Source organism: Carassius carassius, chromosome 12, assembly GCF_963082965.1.
Source record: "Carassius carassius chromosome 12, fCarCar2.1, whole genome shotgun sequence".
NCBI lineage: Eukaryota > Metazoa > Chordata > Actinopteri > Cypriniformes > Cyprinidae > Carassius > Carassius carassius.
This window is the reverse complement of record NC_081766.1, coordinates 15,466,645-15,491,272: the sequence shown is the minus strand read 5'-3', so window position 1 is coordinate 15,491,272 and position 24,628 is coordinate 15,466,645. Positions and strand designations below refer to the sequence as shown.

The 24,628-nt window shown below is 37.7% G+C and overlaps 1 protein-coding gene across 1 annotated transcript in view; it reads right to left on the bottom strand.

Annotated features, from left to right (window-relative positions):
* The window catches only part of LOC132154899 (cadherin-6-like), a 43,700-nt gene extending 23,514 nt beyond the window's left edge, over positions 1 to 20,186 (bottom strand). Inside the window, exon 1 of the mRNA XM_059563623.1 lies at positions 20,054 to 20,186. The gene's annotated coding sequence lies outside the window, so the exon portion shown is untranslated. The remainder of the gene's footprint in view (positions 1 to 20,053) is intronic.
* Between the last annotated feature and the right edge of the window lie 4,442 nt (positions 20,187 to 24,628).

Genomic DNA, 24,628 nt, shown 5'->3' with positions numbered 1-24,628 from the left:
GGACTGCTATGTGGACATTTAAATGTTAGAAGTCTCGGAAATAAGCGTGAACAACTAGAGCACATCCTAGGTGATTCAAATATTGATTGTTTAGGATTATCTGAAACTTGGTTGAAACCAACATCAGCTGAAGCCCTGGTAGGTATGCCTGGGTATCATGTGTTTAGAAAGGACAGGGAGAAAGGCAAAGGTGGCGGAGTATTGCTTTATGTTAGAAATACCTGGACTTGTAAACAGCTAGAATGGTCAATTGATATTACATTTGGTTGTGTCGGTGTGGAAATCACTCTATCAAATGAAATGTCTTTTATTCTAATATGCCTATATCGACAACTAGAATAACAAATAACTCCCAGACAATAATAGACCTTCTGTTCAGCAATAAGCCAAATCGAATTATTAAGACTTTTAATTTTTTTACTGGTTTATCAGACCATAACATGATTTTATTTTCTAGGAAGCTTTCAAAAAAGAGGCATCTAAAATTAAATAGTGCTCTTCATTCCTCCGATGTTAAATTAAATGTTATACCTAAGAATCAAACACAGAATCTCAATACAGCCTTGAAAGTGGTTGATTGGGAGGAAATATTATGCTCAAATAATATAGAAAGCAGTTGTAACTCTTTTATCAACAAGCTTAAAGAGGTAATGTCCTCCTTCACCTGTAGGGGGAGTGGAGGGGCTAAGAAGAGAAATAATTTACCATGGTTAAATCAAACCTGTAAAAATGTATTAAAAATTAGAGATGTGCTGCTTAAACAATATCTGAAATCTGGTTTGTCCACTGACAGGGAAAAATTCACACATGCACGTAATAAAGTTACACAAACTTTAAGAAAAGCTAAAGCAGACTTTTTTGTCTCCATTATAGAAAATACAAGAGGTAATGGGAAAAAAAACATGGCAAATTTTAAATAAATTATTAGGTAAACATAATAAAAAGGAAATTAAAGCCATTGAGTTAGCCGTGGACAATGCCCTGATTAGAGATCCTACGATCGTGGCAAACACTTTTAATAATTATTTTATAGACAGTATATCTGAAATAACAAGTTCCATTGTTCCTTCTAATATTTTACCTCGACTATTAAATGAAGATCAGCCCATCTTTCAGATACAAAACATAACAGAGGCAGAGGTAATAAAGATCATTGCTGCGCTCAGGAACTCCAAAGCTGTGGATGTCCATGGTATTGACAATAACTTTTTAAAAACTCATAACGATGCCTTGGTACAACCTATTACTCTTATGGTTAATCAATCAATCAATCAAAGGGCAGTTCTGGCAACTTGGAAAGAGGCCATTATTACACCCATCTTTAAATCAGGATCAAAAACACAGGTCGCCAACTACCGGCCAATTAGCATCCTGCCAATAAGTGGCTGAAAAGTGGATAGCAAAACAACTTATTGAACATCTGGATAAAGGTTTTAACCCACTGCATCGTATGCAGTTCTGTTTCCGGCCCAATCATTCCACTTAGTCAGCGAATTGCTTTCTGATTGAACAGATCAAGTATTTATTGGATAAGAGTCCTTGTGTAGGAGCTGTATTTTTAGACCTTAAAAAGGCTTTTGATACAGTCAACCATCAAGTACTTCTGACCAAACTCACACATTTTAACTTTTCTACAGATGCTATATCATGGTTTCAATCATATTTATCAAACAGAACACAATGTGTTAATATAGATGGGGTTAAATCTCCTTCCATTAGCAATCATGTTGGAGTTCCGCAGGGCTCAATTCTCGGACCTCTATTGTTCTCAATGTACATTAATGATCTTCCAGCTGCTTGTCCTGACTGTAATGTGCAGATGTATGTGGACGACGCTGTGATCTTTATACATGGCAAAGATGAAAAGATAATAGCTACAAACCTTACAAATTCACTAACTAAAGTTCAAAACTGGCTAAATCAAATTTGTCTCACTCTTAATACTAAAAAGACCGTTGTGATGATTTTTACAAAAAAAAAAACCTGTGAAGCCAAATATTTTAAAAACTGACTGTAATACACTCATTGAACAACTACCAACAAGAAGTAGATCTTCTGTGTTTTTGGGAGGGGAGGAACTGGAGTTGGTAGCCCAGTTCAAGTATCTTGGGGTTATACTAGATTCAAACCTCACTTTTAAAAAACACATACAAAAGGTATCTAATACCATAAAATTTAATCTACAAAATTACAAACAAATCAGATCTTACATTACAACCGAGGCTGCTAAATCATATCTCCATTGTATTATTTTTTCCCATATTGAATACTGCTTCACAGTTTGGTCTTTTGCTGGAGTTATTGGATTAAAACCCACAGTCGTTTCACCTTTGTCTAATTCTTGAGAAGTATCAACTACTAAATTTTGAAAATCTTAAAATTTTTTAAAAATAGCTGTCTTATTTATAAATCTATGAATGGAATCGCCCCACCACCCCTGGGCGATTTTATCAAAAAGAGAAATAGCGAGATGAAGACTAGATCATTTACCCGGGGAGATTGTGAAGTACTATTTAGAAAATCTTCGTTTGCACAAAATGTCCTCTCTATTACAGGCTGCACAAATTGGAATAGTATACCAACGGTAATTAGAGAGAGCCCCACTTTTGTTTCATTTAAGAAACATCTTAAAAGATGGCTGAATAATAATCAAAAATGTAATCATTAAGTATGCAGGTAAAATTTGATAGGTAGTTTTATTTATATATTTATAATAAGCACTTTGAGATGTCTATGTACAGGCATTTATGCATTTTAAATTAATATTACAATAAGTACAAAATAAGGTATAGGAACTTTTATTTTTTATTTAGCTATATATGTATATTTGTTGATATGTATATTGTTTGTTTGTTTTTTGGTTTGTATTTGTTTATGTTTGGGTCTACGGATGGAAATTAGCATTGTGCTAAATCCGGCGTATTTACGTTCAACTTTGATTGTAAGTTCATGAATATGCACTGTCCCATTTAAATAAATAAATTGAATTGAAGCAAATGCGATTGTACAAAGTGCTGAAGGGGAGATGAAGGCTTCTCAATGAATCGCATTTAAGTACCTCTGTATTATTTTGTTTTATTTACAATATTGCTTGCGACATTCGCTCACTCCCTTCGTCAGTGTAAAAATGCATCAGGTCAACATCGCTCTTCATCCGGGAAGAGCGACGGTTGAGGGCCAGCAATTCAGATGGAAATGCACAATTGCAATGCCAAATTGACTTTCGTAGTTCCGTGCGTGACTTAAATGATGCCGCTATTCCCCTAATAGCACTTTCCATTAGCTCCATTATGTTCTGCTTTATCAATTGGACTAATTGAATTAGCTAACAATAGATAGCGCAGAATATTGATTTGCTGTCAAAGTCAATGAGCTAGAAATTGTCATGGGAGCTCTACGTATATATAAATATAGGTGTGCACATGATTTTATCTGTGTATTTCAGTACAAACAGGAAAGCGGGATGGGAAATGTGGGCCCTGTTATGTCAAACAACTGTAGTTTATGGATTCTACTCTTTAATGAATTTCAGCCACCCAAAACTCTTGGGCAATGAGAGCGGCCTCCTGGAGCACATTAGTCAAACTCAGGCAGCCATTTTGCTCAGCTCTGTGACCTGGCAAATCCCTTGACACAGTCCTGCCGGGGGAACTCAGCTGGATCTAAAGCGGTTTTGTTACATGGTGTGTCAGAGTGAACAGACACAGTTTCCAGCACAAAATGTCTGCTTGTTCATTTACAAGTCCATCCTGCTGAGAGGGAGATGGATAGTGCAGGATGAAAATTCCCCTGCTTTCCTTAAATATAAGCACAAACCTAGGAGAACTCAATGGGACACTATGGTTTCACACAGCACTTCATTTTACACGCTCACTGTTGTGTCATTTTGGCACATGCGGATCTACAGACTCTGCAGACTCTTTATGTCAGTCTTATACTATTTATGTCATGATTGAGTACCTTAAAAGGATAATTTAGACAAAAATTCTAAATCTGTCATCATTTACTTGTTTGCATTGGAACAACTTACATTTTTAAGCATGCTTTGCATGACACAGAATGGTGAAAATAAATGCTAAAAATAAGACTTATTTTTTATGTATATTTTAACCCTCTGGTGTTGTTTAGTCATTTTAGATGAAACAAAAATATATTTTGAGCTTTTAAAAATCGCTACTTCATCAGAATGGTATGAAACACTGACTTTTTATGGTAGCTGTTATGTGACCACAAAAAAGAAAGAAAGAAAGAAAGAAAGAAAGAAAGAAAGAAATGGACACACCATTGGAATGGATGGGAAATACTTCCACAAAAAGTGCACAGCAGTGAAGGGGTGACACTCAAAAATATTGAGTACAAAATAGACACTTCACAAAGCATGTTTTTACAAATGCATGAAATTAAATCAATAATTCAGCGACACGCGCACACACACACACACACAAATGAACTGGTGTGGCTGTAACAATTTGGCAAAATTGAGCCAGAAGACATTGTTTTATTTTATTTCATTTTTTCTCGATTTTTATGTGTAATAAAATGTCTTTCTCTGTGTTCACTTGTGACTAGTAAAATGAAAAATTGACATTTTTTATAATAATAATAATTAAAAAAAAAATCTAAAATTTTTACAAAAAGTTGTCTTTGAGAATGTCTAAATATAAATCCCAATCCGCAACTTAATAAAAATAAGCATTTATGTTTAAAAACAAATAGATAATTTATAAGCCTTTTCATTTAGTGCTATATAGGAATCTAGTGGCTAAAATATGTTTTTCTTATTTAACTCCAACCAGATGTCCCTAATTTGCCTTCAAAAATTGCATTTTAAAGGCTTTGTCTCTGTTTTAACGTGAAACACTGCCTTAATTGAAAAGTAATGGAATGGGGGAAAACAATCATAATTATAACATAAATATTAATTACTACCATGAAATTCTCTCAAAACAAAATATTGAAAAAAAATATATTACATTGATTTTACTGAAAAAATTAAAATAAAAAAGGTTACATTTCAGGTGTTCAGTCACTTTTGAATTCGAATAACACAAGTGTGACCCCCAAAATGAACAACACCAGGGAAAAAAAGAAGGAAACATGCAAGTGTTTAGAACACTTTGTTATGTTAGTACCCACTGGTTATTTTATTAACATTATCATTTTAGTATCATTAACATGAACATGATCAATCTCAAAAATAACATTATTTGTTTAATATAACAGATTTGGCGAACTTCACAATTACCTTAAAGGTGCAGTGTGTCATTTCGTTTTCACTAGGCATCACTAAAATTGAACTGCAAAAATAATGACAGTTTTCCTAAAAATTCTACCTGTCAGCAATTGGTCAAAAGTCCTGTCCAAACTGCCCCAAACACCTCTGGTTGAGCCACTGTTGATGTGTCAGGCTGGTGTAGAAGCTAAGACACCCAATGTTTTGAAAGCACCACAGGCCACAGAGTTTCAGAGAAATCAACCTACATACCGTAGAATAAATTACACACAACACCTTTAAACTGACTCTGATACACTAGCATGTTTACATTTTTCATGTTTCAATCAATGCAACGATAAAGTAATTAACTCACAGGGTGCCTGCCATAAATAGGGCCACAGTCGTCTGCTATCCAAAACACAGACAAAACAAATTAACCTCAACAGCACCTCACTTAAGTCTGGCTGAATGTTATCTGCTTTTTATTTTCAGATCAGGCAATTTAACATACCAGTCTGACCTTGAGACATCAGATGTCCTATTTTTTTTTGTTTTTGTTTTCCTTTCAAAGACACAATCCCCCCAGAAGCCCTTCGGGAATGTGAGCAAGGTGGGTGCTGACAGGTGAGGGAGGAAGAGGAAGACCGGCGACACCTGTGGAGGACTTGGGGAGTCAGCCAGGCGGCACGAAACGGGGAAAAGAAAGAAAGAGAGAGGCCGGTCCTCGAGAGTGGCCCTCGCTGAAAGCTCTGCCACACTGCAGACAGCCACAGCAGCCCTGATAAGTCCCACAGGGGCAATTAGGAGAGAGAGAAGGAGAATGTCAGCCACGGGCATCGAGGAGGGAGCCGACAGGTAACAAGTCTTGCTGCAGGAACACAGACCAGCAGAGCAGAGAGAAACAGAGCTAGCTAATGCCAACACTGTCTTCGGGCTCTCTATTAAAATGAATAAGGCACCGGACCACCACCCATTAACTAGAAAGACTAGACGCCATAGCTCTTAAATAGGTCATTCTTGTTTGCATAGCCAAGGTACATGATATAGCGGCTCAAGGTAGCGATGGCATAAATGTTTGAATTTTGGAGCTGTGCAAAGCACTTATTTATTTTTTTGCCTCCGCTAAGAAATTTTCGTGTAGCTTCTGGCTACATCACATCTTAGTGAAAACACTAAGAGAAAACTCTCCAGCTAGTACTCATCTCGCTCGAGCAAATGGTAGGAGACATGTGCCATGTTTGATTGTGGGTTCTCTTCCTACCACTGAGCAACAGTGCTTGAGAGGCAAAGTCGAGATCAGGTGAACACAAATTCAGTCAGGGTGGCACACTTGAACAGAATCAAGCTCCTCTTCGGTCCGTTCGGGTGCACTTGCCTGCCAAGCAGCGTATCCGTGTCATTCCCGAGGGCATTGTGGGTAATCAATATATATTGATTTGTCTGTTTGGGGGGAAAAGGGCTGTCTAGACAGCTGGGTTTTCGAAAGCTAAGGTATCACTTTTCCTGCAACGCTTTAGCTTGGCTGTAAGCGATGATTGATTTATTCATTTTAGACATCCATTTTTTCCCAACTCTGACCTACCCTACATTTTGCCAGGGCTATTTATACACATCACTTGAGGTTTAAATGCAATAACACACTTACCTGACAGCAAGAAGGCTAAGATGTGGAATAAATCGGTGATGAGAAGGTATAATACTGTGCTGTTTTTGCAGCTGACGCAACCAAAAGTACTGGAGTATCATATAACAGAACACAATCGATTAATATAATGTTTTTATGATCAATAGTGAGGGATTATTTTAATGTTAAGAATAAAGTATCCAATAACTGAAATTCAAAACTAAATGCAAATTATTGTTTTATTTGACACAAATAAACTACAATAGCAACATATGCACTATTATTGTTATTATTATCATTAATGATATTAATATAATAAAATAGAAATTTGCTATTATATATATATATATATATATATATATATATATATATATATATATATATATTATTTTTTATTTATTGGTGATAATAATTGTTTAAAAAGATTATAATACATTTTAATATTTAGATTTATTATTATACATTTATATTTTATATAATTTTTTATTGATATTTTTCACTATAATTGTTGTAATTATTGACAAATATTTAAGCTACACATTTGTAACTTGAAGAGTGAATGGCTGTTATTTGAAAAAATTTGATGGGTGCTATTCTTGCCAAATAGATCCATTGTTAAAGAACTCCTATATGATTAAGTTAAAAAGTATGAAAAGTATAAGTATCGGTCAAAACCGATTATCTCTATACATAAAGTCTCTACACATAAAGAGTCACTTGTTAAGACACAGCACACCCAACATGTGACTAGATTGCTGGAAGTACCAAACCAATGTGGTTACCGAACCACAGACTTAATCCTCAAGCCTCGACCCTACAAGATACAAGCGTCCCTCATAATCTCCCCGGCAACATGTGTGCCTTAATCTGAACAGCAGGAGATAATGGTTTCAAATGTTGGAGGTCTTTTTTTGCTCAATGGGACGGCCATGTGCACACCAACACAATTAGTGTCAGGGAGTGCTGCCCGTACCAGATGGGTCCTCTTAATTACGTAACGAGAGAGGCCATAATGTGATCTGGAAGCAATGTTGTGCCACTGACTTCGAATCTGCTTTTCCTGGTCAGCCATAATGATGGTGAAAGCATTTGCTTTTGCCACACAAACTGCCTGGAGCAGCCCGCACTGTGTGGTGAATTAAAGCAATTTAGCCAAACCTGCTAAAATCAAATGTTCCTCAAATCCCCATTTAGCTGCATGCCATTCATTTGCTCATGAGAGCGTCGCATGATAGACTGCAGCTTGCCCTTGCTTTCTCGATTTGTGCAGACTGTTCAAATATATAACACAAAACACCTGTTAACCTTGTGTCAGTGTGGCCCTAGCATTTACAATGGAGCTGGAAAGGTTTCCCTGTAATCCCATAACAGCATTGTGGGGTGTTTGTTTAGGGTTCCTCTCATGAGGCACAGGAGAAGCCGTGGGAACCACAGTTTTACGGCCTGTGTAAAGAGCTCCGCGGGAGCCTGTGAGACAGCAGTCTCCCTTCAGCATTGTGATTGAGCCCTGGAATGCAGCTCCCATTGCAATGCAAATGTCTCCAAGTCTGGTTGTTTTGTGCTCGCGCGTTTATGTGCGTGCTTGTTTACTTGTCACTTCCACGGCCGTCAAATACGCAAATCACAAACACTGTGCTAACAGAGTTTGCAGAGGCAGTCAAAGTCAAAGACTGTTTCTCATACCATAGTTGATATTTATTGCGTGTTCTACCCTGAAGGCCCTTTTACAACTTGAAAATGCCATTAACTGATCCTCAGACTCTCAATATCTTGTAAGTATGGCACCTTTACCTTGGTAAACACAAGACTTGTGTTCCAGACAAACTGTGACATGGTTGTTTAACCCCCAGACTTACGGCTGGGATTTACATGAAGGTATCTAAATGGAACCGTTCCTGGCTTAGGTCGTAATTCATTGTGTTGTTTTATGCCTCTAACCCTTGCTTTGTAGAAGAAGCCTTAAAGACAGGATTTTACAATCAAGGTAACAATGCTTCCATTTCAAAAGGTCACAAGAAGTCATCTTGATTGCAATCACAACAAACTCTGACATTTGATTCTGCTTCTTTGTTGATATTACAGTTCAGGCCCCACACGGCAAGGAAAGAAAAAAGTATATATCAATGGAAATAATCGATAATGACATTTATTGACATTAACAAGCGCAGCAATTCAACTGAAAATCCCAACGCTCTGTGACCAAAAATAAACAAAACCTGTGAGTGGCAACTGGAAAATTCTTCGCATTAAAAGACACTGTATATGCCAAGGGCAAACAAAGAGCAAAGGTTAAAGGCTGTTGATTAAAACATACTTTTTTTTATCTTTAATTTTTTTTGCACTTGGATATAAAAGACCCTGGATTTTTCAATGCCGATAAGAAATTTAGCATGCACAATGAATTATAAAAATAACTGGTAAATTCTATAACAGTTTGTCTTAATGACTTGTCTAACATATAAAAATAAACTAACAACTAACATAATTTTAAGTGAGATTATAAATACTCTATGAGAATGAGCATGAATGAGCATTTACAATTAAATATGCAATAACTAATATAAATAAATTTGTTAATCATTTCCATAACAGACTGCATCGCATTTACCATTTAATACATCAGCTAAACAGTCATCTATATGTGGTTTGTATTTCTTGCACTTTGCTCTTAGGGCTTGTGCCCTTTCTGTAACCACATTCTGACTATGTCGTCTTCCCGGTAATAACTATTTGCTTTTAGGCCATGCTGCTTGTATGATAGTTTGTTTTTCCAAGGGTAAATATATCAGTATCGCAGTTTCAGTGCAAGATGTCACCGGCTGAAAATTTCCAGGCTAGATGGTCTGACCAATCTATGTTTGTGACAACCGTGATTCTTTAACAGAATGGATACTGGTGTAATTCATATCGCACACGTACAGGACAGGTTTGAAAATTGGAGAGCTGTAACACATTCTGCCTCATTTTGGACTGACTCGTACGTAATAGGAGAAAGCAATCAACTGAAAGAACCATGACAACTGAGAGGAACATTAATGACATTAGGCCTATTATTGTGCCTGAAAGTGGACTACATGATTGGATGCTGCGTGCACAGATAGCAAATTTCTGACAATTCAGTGCTGGTGAGTAATTAGGTGCCACCGCCACATATTGTGGACACAGTTTCAACTTACAAAGGGAGGAAGCTCCTCAGTTATGCAAATCTAGACTGTATTACAAGAGGCTATGCTGAGGGAGATACATGACCATTAGAGTTCAATGGGCTATATTTCAAACAACAGCCACCAGATAATTAGCAACACGCAAATTTTCCATGCAACTGGGACTTGTTCTGTCCTAGTGTAACATGGTGGACATCTGGAGACAGTTAGAGATGTCTTATATATGACTATAAAAAATTGATCGAGAGGACTCGTGCATCCCTGCGTACATGGGTGGAGAACTTGGCTTCAACATGAACCAGAGCAGATCATATCAGCAGAGACAGCCGAGCTGAGCAAGTCACTGCAAACATAAATCAAAAGTCACTTCAAACACGAATCAAAAACTTTGAGGAAGATTTTCGATTAAAGGGACTCCAGTCTCACGAAAACAGTTTCGAGCTGCATTTCTGTGCTAATAACACCAAAAATGAACAATTTTAATAGTATAAACTGTAAAAATGCTATAGTAAAAAGAATTTGTTAACAATAAATTCCCTTACTCTTTGGTACATTTCATGCAATTTTACAGTAAACTACTTTTACAAGTATAGTTTTTGGAAGTGAAAAAGAAAATGTAATTTATAGAGATGTTCCGATACCCTTTTTCTCTTCCCGATACCGATTCCGATACCTGGGCTCAGGGTGTCGGCCGATACAGAGTACTGATCCGATACCTGGGTGTGTATCTGTATATACTACTAGCCCTGTGTAAATTGCTAGAATTATTTTAAGGTGTGCTTCAGACTTAACCCTTGATAAAACATGAACAAATACTGTCAAGGTTACTGAGGGAGAAGACCCAGATGCAGAATGAACAAGGGACGTTTTATTGACAATTTAGACAAAGCACGATAGGGGGGGGGAGTGGTTTGAACAGTCCAGACAATGGGATGGGGCATACAACAATGGAGCAGGCAGATGGGGGGGGGTGACCGCTGAGGGGGGCCCTGGGAGACAACCGAGTGCAGGACTGTAGGGGAGGCTGTGCAAGGGACCAGACCACAGCACCAGGAACCAAGGGCACTTGGCTATGGAGGTGAAGCCACACACGTCAGACCTCCAGGCGGGGAGACCCAGTGGCCAGGGAGAAAGCAGCAGGCAAGACAGGAACAGACAGAACTCACAAAACACTAGACAAGACTTAAGATAACAAGAGAACAAAAATAATAATAATAATAATAATAATAATAATAAACAAGGGCAAAAAGTCAGACAAGAATGCTATGACCTAGAAACAAGATAAAAGGGGAACTAGAGAAATAACCAAAGCTAACTAACTAAAGTGAACTAAAAAGGTAAAGAAACAAATACCAAATAAAGTTCTAGAAATAACTGGAAAAACCAACCAAGAAAATAACTCAAAGGGGAAAATACTTTAAACAACAAGTCAAACTCACGAGAAAATAAAAATGAGATCCAAACAAAAAGAAACGCTTAAACTAGACTAGAATAAACAATGACAAGATAAACTTAAACTAATAAATACCAGACTTTAACAGACAAGGAAAAACTCTATAGTATAGATCAGCTAGCAAGCCAAGCAAACATTAACGCACGTACAAAACGAACCAGCAACCACATGAGGGAAATGATCACAATAAATAGGAAGGAAAGCACACGAACACAAGGTGAGAACAATCAATTAATGAGCACCAAACAAGGACTAAACAAGGGGGCGTGGTAATGGGAAACAAGGTGGCAGGACGAAAGGAGCACATGGCCAACATGAACAGAGACAAAGCCATGTGGTCATACACAGGGAAAACAAACACAAAACAAAGACAAAATAGACACAGCTGCCAGGGCAGAACCCTGACAGTACCCCTCTCCCAAAGGACGCCTCCTGGCGTCCAAACCAGGCAAACAAGTCCAGGGGGGTGCAGATGTCGCAGGACCAAAGCAACCAGGCAGCACATGAGAGGGGGTGGGAGTAAGTCCAGGGGTGTAGCCTGACAGGGTAGAACTGAAGGCAGTAGGCATGGTTTGAGTATAGTTAAAGCCTCGCCGCAGAGAAGACGGGGCCATAGGGATACGGGTGGTGGCATAAGTAGAAGTACTGACCGGCATGACAAGTGATGGCTTGAAAGTGGTAGGTGAAGTGGTGAGTTCTGGAGATTGAGGTTGGAGTATGGTAAGGTACCCCTTCCTGAAGTTGGACTGGATCAGGAATGAGTGCTGGGACTGGCTCTGAGGGCTCTTGGATTGAATCTGTAGCAGACTTTGACAGACTCTGGAATGAAGCAGACTCGGGAGCTGGAGCCGACAATGGAGCGGGTTCAGGGGCAGACCCTTGACCTTCCACAGGAGCTGCAGAACTGCCCTCCAGGACCTCTGGAATGGACTCCGGAATAGGTTCTGGACTGCCCTCCGGGGCTACTGGAACAGACTCGGGAGTGGATTCTTGAACGCCCTCAGGGGCTGCTGAGCTGCCCTCCAGGGCTACTGGAACAGACTCGTGAGTGGATTCCTGAACACCCTCAGGGGCTGTGGAGCTGCCCTCCGGGGCTACTGAAACATACTCGGGATTGGATTTTTGACTGCCCTCGGGGGCTGTTGAGCTGCCCTCCGAGGCTACTGGAATGGACTCGTCAGTGGACTCTTGACCGCCCTTGGGGGCTGTGGAATTGCCCACCGGGGTGAGAGTTACATCTTGACCACCCTTGAGGGCTGTGGAATTGCCCGCTGGGGCCACCGAGATTGGAGTCCTCTCTGGGCTAGACACAGGGGCTGGAGCCGACACTGGAGTGAGCTCTGGGGCTGGCTGCTCGCCACTGGACTCCAGGGTCATGACTGAAGCAGCTGACCACTTGATATCTTCGAGGGATACTGCAGGATTGATCTCCAGACTAAGTTCTCTAGCACTCCTGGCGCGGGCCCTCCTACCCCTCCGTCTCCCGGGCCTGCAAGCGTTCACATCACCTACATCTTGACTTACTTGAACTGACGTTGACAGAACTTTCAGAACTGGACTCGACTGGCTTTGAATGACCTAGAACAGATTTGACTGGCACAGGAACACAGGTTAACAGGGGAACCTCCCTCACAGCTTCCTGGAGCTTGACTGCTTCAGAGCACTTGGTTGATTCTGATGTGACTGTGAGGGGTTCAGCAGAGTCGGAGGCTGGAACCAGCACAGAGGCCTCCATGGCAGATGCAGCAGCTTTGGCCGCCCTCATTCTTCGGTCTCTCCTCTTCTCAGTGGGAGTCGGAAGACGATCAGGGACTTGACTCGATGGATGAGGGAGAGTGGGGTGATCACGGTCACTGTAGGGGGACTCTGGTGGTGTAAGTATCTGCCAATCCTTGCGGTGGTGCAAATATTTAGAAAAGTTCCAAAAGTCCAAGATCCTCAATTGCTCCATCTCCCACTGAGGCAGTGGATCATCCAAACAGAGGTTGAAGACATCCTTAAGGGCTGCATCCTGGTAATCAATGCCCCTGGACATAGTCCAAAAGAATTGGGCAAAGGCCCTCACCTCTTGCCCCTGCTACCGAAGTGCCCCCCAGGCCTTGCTGGCGGGCCAGTCTCTCCTGAGCATTTGCAGGGGGTAGGATCTTGAGACTCATTCTGCTGGGTCCTGACTTGGCCGGTTCGTTCTGTCAAGGTTACTGAGGGAGAGGACCCAGATGCAGAATGAACAAGGGACGTTTTATTGACAATTTAGACAAAGCACGATAGGGGGGGAGTGGTTTGAACAATCAAGACAATGGGATGGGGCATACAACAATGGAGCAGGCAGATGGGGGTGGATGACCGCTGAGGGGGGCCCTGGGAGACAACCGAGTGCAGGACTGTAGAGGAGGCGGTGCAAGGGACCAGACCACAGCACCAGGAACCAAGGGCACTTGGCTATGGAGGTGAAGCCACACACGTCAGACCTCCAGGCGGGGAGACCCAGTGGCCAGGGAGAAAGCAGCAGGCAAGACAGGAACAGACAGAACTCACAAAACACTAGACAAGACTTAAGATAACAAGAGAACAATAATAATAATAATAATAATAATAATAATAATAATAATAATAAACAAGGGCAAAAAGTCAGACAAGAATGCTATGACCTAGAAACAAGATAAAAGGGGAACTAGAGAAATAACCAAAGCTAACTAACTAAAGTGAACTAAAAAGGTAAAGAAACAAATACCAAATAAAGTTCTAGAAATAACTGGAAAAACTAACCAAGAAAATAACTCAAAGGGGAAAATAAACACTTTAAACAACAAGTCAAACTCACGAGAAAATAAAAATGAGATCCAAACAAAAAGAAACGCTTAAACTAGACTAGAATAAACAATGACAAGATAAACTTAAACTAATAAATACCAGACTTTAACAGACAAGGAAAAACTCTATAGTATAGATCAGCTAGCAAGCTAAGCAAACATTAACTCACGTACAAAACGAAGCAGCAACCACATGAGGGAAATGATCACAATAAATAGGAAGGAAAGCACACAAACACAAGGTGAGAACAATCAATTAATGAGCACCAAACAAGGACTAAACAAGGGGGCGTGGTAATGGGAAACAAGGTGGCAGGACGAAAGGAGCACATGGCCAACATAAACAGAGACAAAGCCATGTGGTCATACACAGGGAAAACAGAGAAACACAAAACAAAGACAAAATAGACACAGCTGCCAGGGCAGAACCCTGACAAATACATGGCGAACTACTGTATTTATTACAGTATTTTTATTATCTTATTTATTTTCTTAAGCGAAAAAGAACTTCAAATGCAGCCAAAAATCTAACACCGCAAACTAAAAAAGGTATTTTAGTTTTACAATATAACTGGATAAAAAACTGCAACAAATAAGTCTAGGAATATAAAAAATGATATATTAATCAGATAATCTCTTTACAACAAAACAAGTAAAAAACAAACAACCGTCTAGGCATAATTATTATTATTACATATTATTATTACTACAGATGAAGATCTTTGAGTGTCTGTGTTTATGATATGACAGTTTTCTCAAATGAAACGGAAAATTCTCATGAAGTGACAGTTTATGCGTTTGTGTCCTCATATAGTGACACACAGCAGAGACTACAAAACAGCGAGCTCCCGCGCATCTGCGCCCGTCACCCACAGAGATGTAGAATTTGCAGGAGTAATATTTAAATAGTATTTTGCAGTTTAATATTCACAGACACTAGTATATATTCGGCTACAGTCTGGAGCCCTGCGCTTAGACTAACACAGAAGCGACTGAACGCAGCTGCGGGTACTGAATATACTCGGGAGTTGGTAACTTACTACTGGTACTACAGAGACTCTGGTATTATCACATTTTTACATTTTCAGCACCGACTTGGTAGTGAAGTGCCAGTACCTGTGGCATCCCCAGTCGCCGTTTTACTGTCTGGTTGGTCCAGTCTGAAATACTGCTAAACAGTGGACATACTGCTAACCACTGTATAGATACAATACTATATATACAATATAGAAGCGGCTTCATTGTCTGTTGGCAGTTTAGAACTCGAGGAGTGATCCAGTCATATATAGATCAGTGCTGCTAACGCGTTTTCATTTCTTCTTCGCTGCTCTAAACAGGGGTTGCTTGTGGCAACACAGCACAACTTCCTGTGTTTGTAATGCATTCTGAGCAGCGAAGAAGAACCGTGCAGCGGTTAGGCAAAGCTTGCGGTCATAACTAAGAAAATGGTATCGAATTGGTATATGGGTTCATGTACTCGCCGATGCCGATGCCAGAATTTGTTGTGGTATAGGTGATATTTCCGATACTAATATCGGAATCGGAACAACTCTAATAATTTACAAGGAAAAATGTAAATTGACATTCAAAATTTTTGTTATACTTTACATTTGATGGTTTTTCATTGAAAAAACTAGTATGCTTTTTAGTTTGTTTCTTATAATTTATGTTCATAAATGTTTATAGCATTTTTAAGTGTAGCATGTAGCATGTAGCATTCCCCATTCAGGACTTTTATGTTAAAGTCTTGGTTTAGTTTCCTTGTTCTTACTTGTCATTTATGCTCAGTTTTATTTTTTTATTTTTTTTTTTTTTTACAAAAAAAAAATAATAATAAATAATAATAACTTTAAACTTTGATACTGAGCACCTTCTATATATTAGTATTTACCTCAACTTGTGAAAATAGGTTTCTTGTGATTCATCAAGCGGCTTTCTCCAACTGAAGGTGGTCAGTATATTATAAAGGTAAATGCAAATTTTTGTATTTTGATATTAACAGTATTTGAATTAATTAAATATATATATATATATATATATATATATATATATATATATATTTTTTTTTTTTTTACTTTAAAGTTAAGTTCAATCCGTGTAGCACAAAATGTTGCTACCATATTTCACAGATTTCTTTTTACAGTGAAAGTTATGTAAAAGCAATCATCTTAAAATCTCACCATCCACAGCTAAAGGATCCATAAGCACCATAAACATTCGATTCAAACTGGAGCCCACCCTTTTGAATAACCGTACACACTCAGAAGAATCTGAGTTGAACTGAACTTTACCAAAATCACCAGGGTCACAATGATTAAGATGGAGGAGAGCTACAGATCAGAGCAGTCATATGCTGACTGAATAAATCATCTTACATCTTAGGACCGCCAGCATGTTGTCTCTGTCATCAGCATTCTTATTTCACACTCGGCACAAAGAGAGCAAGCGATCCTTATTTATTCTAAAGCACCAGCCTTAATGAAAGAAATATTCATTGTGTATAGCGAATTCTGTTTCAAGTTTGTTTTTCATCATCAATGCTATTTTTTCCCCCAAATTCCCTCCAACTCGCACTCTCTGTGATCTGCCCTGTCATCTTATACACTGAATGATGTGAGGAGTATGTTATGGAGGACATCCAGAGCTTTCATATACCAAGGCTATTTCCTATAGGGATGTGTGGATGAAAGAAAATAACAATAACCTGCTGTAAGATGTAAACTTATTATCATAGATAGAAACCAAGGAGAATGTATTTTCCTTTGTGAGCCCATTTAAAGATTCACATGAGACACTGTTTTATTCATTTGCCTCCCTCCATCCTCATCATTACAAATTAGTAAACAACAAGAACGAGCACGAACAAGCAAGGAAACTGAAAAGAGATAGCGGACGATGAATTGGTAAAGAAAATCAATTGCCTCGAATTGGACTAAAGCGGGTGTAGATAAACACCATTCTATTGATTTTGGAAGTGTTTTACACATCAGAACAGCACATGATCCATATCTTGGAAAAATCTTGGAATAATAAACTCCAGTTTCGCTTTCCTTGATTAAGTTATTTTGCATTTCAACTGGCTGAAAGTGCTTAATTTTTTGCGATATTTGTGAGGGGTTCCATTATTAAGGTAAAGGCAAGATGGAGCTCCATAAATCACTCTTGGGTGAAATTAATCATATGCATGGGCTAATCAATGTTATCCTGCTTTATCTCCTGCGAGCAAATACATCTTTTACTGGGCCATTGTTGTGTCAGGTGACAGATAGCTCTGATCTAATTATCATACAGAGCCTACTGAAACATTTGCATAAAGGCATCCTCGATCTGGGAACTCAAAACTCAAACTATTAAAACTGTCTAAAAAGTGTGAAACTATTGATAAAAAAAGGGAAGTCTATTGTTTGCTATAACATATTTTAAAATCTGTTTGTTTGAATGTAACAAAACAACTATGACAACTGCCATTAAAAGGCTTTTTTTGTTTTATGTTTTTAAATAAATAAAAAAACCTCTCAGGCAGCCTCTCCAGTTTAATTAAAATGCCCATGATAAAATCAACAACATGAATGGCATATTCTCCATTCAATGGTGATGTGGCTTGTTATCAAAGAATTTCAGCATGTCAAAGGTCATGAAGCCTTACTATCATGTAGACTTTGGCAAACTACTCTGATTATGAGGTGACATATTTCTCAACATGCTAACATTTAAATGTTATGTTTGTGTTTTAAAACACGTTGTAAGTGGTGGGCACCTATTTCCTTCAATTATCTTTTGGAAAATCCATGTTCTGCATCAAATCCATGTTTAGAGATAATGCATGAGGGTAATGTATGAACCCAACTGTTCAGAATCCAGTATAAATCCATAGTGAACCACAAAAAGTGTTATTCCTTTAAAAAGGAGAACTGAAAATTGCACATCTTTGCTTGAATCTTTAAACTTGAACACACCCATCTTCCAGTTTCATTTATCAAAAAAAAAAAAAAAAAAAAAAAGGTCCTAAAATCAAAGTTTTCAAAAAACATCACATAAGAGGTCTGCTGTTTATTATGTATATGGCCTAAAACTCCAATCAAAGTACAAGCAGAACACCACAAGCCAATCCATACACCGAAGACCAGAGTTGCTCAACCAATATTTCCCAGACTAAGATATATTACAGTGTGTCAAATTCAGAAATGTACTGGATTAAAAACTGCATATCCTGGGAAAGACTGCAAAGACTGGAAAGAACAAACAGTCAAAGAACATAAAATACCATCTCACACATTTAATTTTAGAAACCCTTACAACAATTGTGGTTCTTCCTCAAAATAGAATCTGAAGGAGAAGTCCAAAATGTCTGAATAATATACATAATGTACAACAACTTTAATCAATCCACTCAGAAATCTACAGGTGCCTGACATAAAAAGGGCTCAAACAGAGCCACAGTCTGAACATGTTCCCACATCTTTTGATCATTGAATTTCCATGACTTCTCCATTACTATTTCAGTCATCCTTGATTACTGGATAAGGATTTATTGAATAATTTTATAGAGACTGTGCTCACAAAGAGCCATTTTTAGTATATATATATATATATATATATATATATATATATATATATAATAGATTTTTTTTAATACATAGCTTGAAAGAAAAAGATTTTATTATCTTGCATGACCTTTACAGATGTGGTCAGTTTATATCTACAAATATTAAAGTTAACATCTCAGTTTTAAAAGTCCTGACACCAAAATACAGTGAATGCTGTAAAAAGGTACAAAGGTAAGGTGCAACAAAGCAACAAAGAAAGTCTCCGTCATATAACCTCTGATATAACAAGTATTGCTAAAATTAGATGTTGCATATGCATGCTGGAAATTTTTGTTCAGTGTTATCTCTGAAAAAAAGGCCTTGAAATGTAAATAACTAAGGACATTCAGCCGCTCCACAAAACAGATGGACAGTGAGCACTGCACAAAATGTCAACCTACTTGACTTAATTTTTTCATAAACTGAAAAATTAAGTAGGCTATAATTGCTACTTTAAATTATGTAAAATCACTTCATCACAACCGGCAGTGAAGGGGTCATCACACTTTTCACTCATTTGAATTAAATTACTGACGGAGACAATTAAGCTGAAACACACACACACACACACACACACACACACACACACACACACACACACACATATATATATATATATATATATATATATATATATATATATATATATAGTCGCAAGTTATATGGATAGATGGAAACAGATTAAAACTTTTTAACAGTAGGTTTTTGCAGCTTAAATGGCAATTGCAAAACTTAAACTTTCCTCAAGAAATTTTTATTAACATCTTGTATTCGAAAATTACTTTAAGCATTAAAAACAATAATGAACAACACTATCGCGTGCAGTATTACAACGAGCCAAATAAAATTCACGCGTAGTAGGCCTACGTAGGAGATAACATAGCCTAAACATGTTTCGCTATGATAGATAGATAGATAGATAGATAGATAGATAGATAGATAGATAGATAGATAGATAGATAGATAGATAGATAGATAGATAGATAGATAGATAGATAGATAGATAGATAGATAGATAGATAGATAGATAATGTTTCTTAATAGTTAAAAAAAGTATCCGGGCCAATTTTGTTAACCATCATCCACGAAAGTCAGTCTACCGCTTAAGTATGTAGGGGTCAAATAGCGCGTGCACATTCAATTCAGATCTGTTCAATTAAACGTAGAAATTAGATAAGTGTAGTTAATTTCCCCCACTCACCTCAATGCTGAGGAGTCGAGAGTAGTCCTGCTTTCGATGCGTATCCGCTGAGCACTGTGAAGACACTGTACTGTGTGGACTCTCTCTCTGCCCTCCCTTGTGCGCAGCATCACCGCTCTCTCTCTCTCTCTCTCTCTCTCTCTCTCTCTCTGAAATCTCATGCGGTCTAAGCGACAGAGCCGCTGATTGGCTGTCACTCGTAGCGCGGTGACTGAGAGGGATCATCAACATTAAGGGATGCGAAAGTAGTTTGAAAATTAAGCCTGTGATATGTCGCGTCTGTTCAGATATTTGGGTCACTACTATTCACCTATATTTGGGTCTTATACTTTGATTCAGTTTATCATTCATCTTTTTTTGGCCGTGGAATGAAAAGGCGAAGATAAGATAAAAATAAATAAATAAAATAATAAATAAACTTGTGTTCATGTGGCTTTTAAAGAGATACTTCAACCCAAATGACAATTAATTTACTCACCCACATTCGTGTTATTTTAAACCTGTATGGCTTTCTTTTTTTTCAGAGGAGCTCAAAACGATGTATAAAAAAATCTCTTTTGTTTATTTTATTTTATATATATATATTTTTTTTTTAACTTTGGGGACTTTGACAGCCAGTTACTTTAATTTTTTTTTTTTTTTATGACGGTGAAGCCGTAATTGGGGGAAGGTTAGGACAAATTCAAAGGTCCGACAAGGTAGAGGGTACCCATAAAGGGATTTTTAAGGGGTTAATAAAATTAAATAAAATACAAAAACGCAATCACCGAGGGGGCCCGGGTCAATATGCTGTTCAGGGGGCCCAGAGACCATAGTAGCGCCCCTGCTGAAGCTGTCATATTTACATTTTCTTTTGTGTTCCACTGAAGAAAGACAGTAATACGGGTTTGGAATAACATCAGGATGGGTAGACCCACAAGACAGGGTTATCTTTCTTTCTTTCTTTTTTGGGGGGTGAACTTTCCCTTTAAGTCTTCAGAGTCCTGAACATGTTATGCAAGATGGAGAACAAGGTTTTTAGTTCATTTTTCAAAGATTGGTGTCGTAAATCTATTGACCCCGTAGCTGTTGTGGGCATTAGGCCTACCATTTCACACTGAAGTTTTACTGTCCATATTTTTCTGCTAAGAATCAAAACCCCCTCAAGAACCCTGTCTGACTTATTTTACACTATGATGCTTTAGCACTTTTCTGACTAGTGATAAAATAATTACTGTTGTATGATCCCTGGTTATAGAAGCTGCTGTACAGTTATTCTCCACAACCAAGGGGAATGCATCAGGCCTCCTACATCAGAAGCAATTTAACTATTATGTTATGTTCTTGGCATTCTTGCATTACATGGAGCTCTAAATGAAATTTCGGGAGGTGCATGATTTTCTACTCCTGTCAGTTATACGAATATATAAACAGCTGCTCAGCTCACTCCCGTGACAATTGTTCTCCGGCATCTTTTATTTTGTTGTAACTTTACTAATAATTTAATTATTTAGGGGGAAACAGCACTTTAGCCCTCCATTATGGACAGTAAGCCAAGTCAGTTTACTCTATCAGTACATCAAGGATCAGGGGCCCCAAACTCAAAAGAGCTGGATACTGTTGTCCATCAGGAGACTAATGTTACACAACCATAAATTGTATCTAAAGTTACTGACTCAATTATACATTTTTTTTTTTTTTTTTAGGTTCCAGGTGCCACAATGTATTTTTAAGTCTGTAAAAGTCACACATACTGTATATGTAATCTGAAATTCACTGTTCAGAAAACATTGGATTTTATGGTCTAAGAAAACATTTATAGATATAATAGATATTTATCAATAGAATAAATACATGTTGGAAAACAAAATTTCAAAGATGTAAATAAAACAAAGATTATTGGAGTATGTTTACTCCAAATGTTGTGTTATTTCAATGATACTTTTAACTTTGTAATTATGTGTGAAATTTACTAGCAATTTCTGAATGATTTTCTTTTCTCCAAAGTAAACACACCATTGTTTTTCAGTATACTGCTGATCAGACGCATAGACCAATTTTAGTGTTTTAACGTAGCATGTCTATGCAAGCCATTTAATCAAATAATAAAAAAGGCAATTTTGAGTTTATATTTCAAAATTCTGTCTTTTTTTCCCTTCAAATTCCTTCTGATTACATCTCACAATTCTGGTAAGAAAAATCAACTCGTCATTCTCTCTTTTTCCCTTGGCTCAGAATCATGAGTTATTAATACCACACTGTTTTTTTTTTTTTTCAGAATTGACAAACTCAATTGTTGAGTTGCAATTGTTGAATTGAATTAAGTTATAATGTTCAAACTAGAAGATAAACTTGCATTGCAAGAAAAAAGAAAAGTCCCAATTGTGAGATAAAATAGGTAAATTCTATATAAAATGTTATAGGTTTAAATAGTATTTCCTGCTTTAACTGTAGGGTTAATACAACATGTTCCCTATATGAATATTATATAGACCTATTTTCTGACTCAAATTTATGCTTTAAAAGTAGGGTAATCATAGCATCCATAGTTTGTTCATTTAAATGTCTGTGTTTAGCTTCAAATGGTGTCTTTAATGATAGTATTACATAAAAAAAATATTTGTATTCCGATTCTGACATCCAAAGGCATAACAATCTTTTTTTTCTCTCTTATCCCATGGGTTTTAATCCATTCCCTCCATTTGTTACCAGTGTTTTTCTGCCACTACAATATTTTACGTGCACAGCTGCCAATGATGTATCTGTGACTTCTACTTTAAATTTTCTGTAGGTTTCATCTTAACAAACTTTAAGACAACTATAGATAACATTAGATGGTAAACTTAAATGCAGAGTGAAAACTGATTTACAGGCTGTATAAAGTGATAAACCATTAAAACTTAAAGGGACCAGTACCCTGAAACTTTTGAATGAGATAGAACTTGTCAATTGAGTTTGTTGTGAAACATTTTCAGTTATCAGACAGACACCTCATTAAACCTGGTCACACTTTAACGAAGCAAGCCCCCTTCCTGTCAAATCCAACTACTCCTAAACACAATGGGAATTCCTTTAGACCTGATGATGCCTCATTAGTGGGTCTGTTAGTGGGAGCACATAATAAAGCTATTGTTTTAGCCGATATATGACTCAGCATTGAGGAGCAGTCTTGAATCCTGTGAAATTTTTATTGCGTTGCTCACAAGACCCTGAGACATTTCACAACATCAGAACAAATTCTAAAACATTGTCTTCACAACTTTATTATTATTATTTTTTTAAGGAATCACCAAAACCACATTACATTCGAGTTAGCAGGAGTGTGACAATGTGCTCACAGTCATGATGCTCAACTCTGGAAATGCCACGCGTTTAGACACACCAGCTGAATTCCAACTGATGAAATCCTGACATGACCTAAATGTATTCTTTGACATGGCTGATGCACATTCTACTTGACTGCTGACAAAGCAGAAAGTCTTGCTCAAGTCAGCGTGAATAAATCTACAAATGCTTTTACAGTATGTGTGTAAAAATGGAAAAATGGGAAAAAAGCATATACGTTGTTGTCCTACACTGATAAAGCAGGACAAGCATGTGATTTACAAAAAAGTGACACTGAAAATTCTCATCCTTGCTGTCTCCAGTCTCATGCTAACAGAGATTATGTTTGTAATGTGAAATGAGTATAAATGTGGTGACGGAGTACAGAACGATAGCTAACATGCTTTATGTTAACAGCCAATCACTCAGCAGATGTTTATGTTTATGTTGCATTAAGTGCAATCTAATCTAACATGGAGACAACACACACTCCATCACACTATGAAAATACCATTAAGGTGAATGTAAAGAAGCAGAGATCAATCCAAACTATTGTGTTCATATGAATTTTGCAAAAAAAAAAAGAAAAAGAAAAAAACATATACTCCATTTACAATGTAAAAAATACCCAAAAAAGGGTCTGTTGTTTCGTTTTCTAATCCAGGTCTGCCAATATGAATATTTTAAAGGATTTCACTGAGGCTTAGGACAGCAAACGATAATCCGCTTTAAATCAGTAACAGCATATTGGCTCAGGCTTATACCTTATACTACCCAAGAGAGAGTCAAGGAGCAATGGGTGCAATGTAAAATAATAAGCAGCCCAAATATGTCACGCAAAGCCTTCAATATTTCTAAGGGGAAAAAAGTGCATGGAGCAAATGTCAGTTTGTATTACATACATAATTATGCTGATGACTTCTTGTCACATCCGAGTCTTCCTATCTCCATGCTTCTTAATGCAAATGTTTGAATTTCTCTTATTGATTGTGGAAACTTCAAGGGCATCCTACTGTATTTTCATGACCTGTAAGGTATCTATTCCCTGAGGATTCAAATGCGAGTCATTGGGGCCTAAGAGAGTAGTCCCGTGCACTCTTGCTGAGCATGGAAAATTGCAGGGGTTGACCCGTCTCCGCCACTGGAATGTAATTTCCACCCTCAGCAAGAGAGCAGATCCCAAGGACCCAGGGCAACATCACTACAGCAGGGGGAAAAATTTATTAGACGTGCTTCTCAATAGACTTTGTCATGTTGCATTTATAGGGCTAC